The following is a 1739-nucleotide window of genomic DNA, read 5'->3' as shown; positions in this document are numbered from 1 at the left end:
CAGCCGCCATGTCCACCTGTCTGGTGGAGGGCCTTCCTCCTTTCCATGCCCCCTCTTTCTCCCTGGGAGCGGCTGGTGGTTTGGAAAAGTTCACCTCTGGCGAGCAGCCTTATGTGTGACCCCAGAGCCTCCAGGGCTCCTGTGTCCCCGCAGAAGGACTTCGACGGAGGCTTCATCCACAGGCGGACCGAGCACACCACTTTTCATGGTGATCTAAACCCGGCACTCAACATTTAAACTTGAAGATGAACCTAAACCCCCAAATGATGCCTGCTGACTCACAGCGTCGCCCCCCACACCCCTTGGGGGAGGGCTTCCGAGGCTGTAACTGTTGGCAGGAGTAGAAAGCCCAGGCTTTCCCTGGGAGCAGCCAGTGGTTTTGAACTTCCAACCTGGCAGGTCGCAGTCTGACCTGTCATCGCTATGCTGCCTGAGGTTCTAGGGAGGAGCAGACCCCGTGCTCCCTATGGTGAGCTCGGATAGGAGCCGGGATGCAATCCGCAGAGATCTCCAGCCCTTGGGAACCAGTGGGGCACCTGCTGTCTACATGCCCACACGCTGGGAGTTGGCATGGACTCCCCACCACCCAGCATTTGGGGATTGGAAAGTTGGAAGTGCCCCTCAGGACCAGTCATGGGAGTAACGATACTAGGAGGGTAAGGGAAAGCAGTGAGATACTGGGCACAAGGACCAAGATATGGCCCCCTCCCAGGGGGAAGGACAACAGAAAAGTGGGTGAAGGGAGCCAGCAGTCAGTGTGAGACATGAAAAAGTATTGATAAATGATCCAAGGCTCATGGGGGAGGGAGGGTAAAGAATGAGGAGCTGATACCAAGGGCTCAAAGAGAAAGAAAATGCTTTGAAAATGATGATGGCAACCGATGTACAAATGTGCTGCACACAATGGATATATGATTGTGATAAGAACTGTAAGAGCCCCCAATTTAAAAAAATAATTCAGTGCATGAAATTTACTTTACCCAGTATGTTCTCTGCTTTCATTAATCGATATTTATTGGACACTGTGTTAGACAGGGTTCTCTAGAGAGACAAACCAGATTGCTCATAATTATATATAAATATATTTATAAAGATAGATATATAATACAAGAAATGAACTGTTAAATTATATACAGATAGATAATACAAGAAATTAACAGTTAAATTATAAAGCAGTGAGACACTAGCAGTCCTTTAAGGCTTGAGAGCCTCCAGTTGCCAGTCCCCTTCTGTAGAGAGAGCTGGGCTATATATACCCAGGCAGCAAACAGCAAGGCAGGTCCCCAACTGTCATCAACTGTCGGTCCCCAGCTCCAGAGACGACCATTCCAATCGCGTGGGCTTAAAGGGACCTCAACTTACAGCGACACAGTCCACAGGCTAGGCATCCCACAGGTAGTGTACCCCTTTAAACTGAGGCACAGAACAATCAAGGCGAGGCTCATCGAGCCATTTATCCCTCTGCCCTTCAATTAATCCTACTTGTGTTTATTGGCCAGGCTGGCACAATAAACTATCACAAACACTGTGTATTCATTTTTAACTGCATGATCTAGGCTTGTGTTGTCCAATGTGGTAGCGAACGAGGATATGTGACAATTAGAGTTTAAGTTCACAAAGATAAAGCAAAAGGAAATGTTTAATCAAAAACACACACTAAAAAAGAAAAGATAGATGTGCGGACACGCGAGACAATGTGGGCGAGCCTGAAAGCCATGGTGCTGGGTGAGAGAAGCCTG

The sequence above is a fragment of the Tenrec ecaudatus genome, chromosome 18 (assembly GCF_050624435.1).
Source record: "Tenrec ecaudatus isolate mTenEca1 chromosome 18, mTenEca1.hap1, whole genome shotgun sequence".
NCBI classification, from domain to species: Eukaryota; Metazoa; Chordata; class Mammalia; order Afrosoricida; family Tenrecidae; genus Tenrec; species Tenrec ecaudatus.
This window is presented reverse-complemented; position numbering follows the sequence as displayed.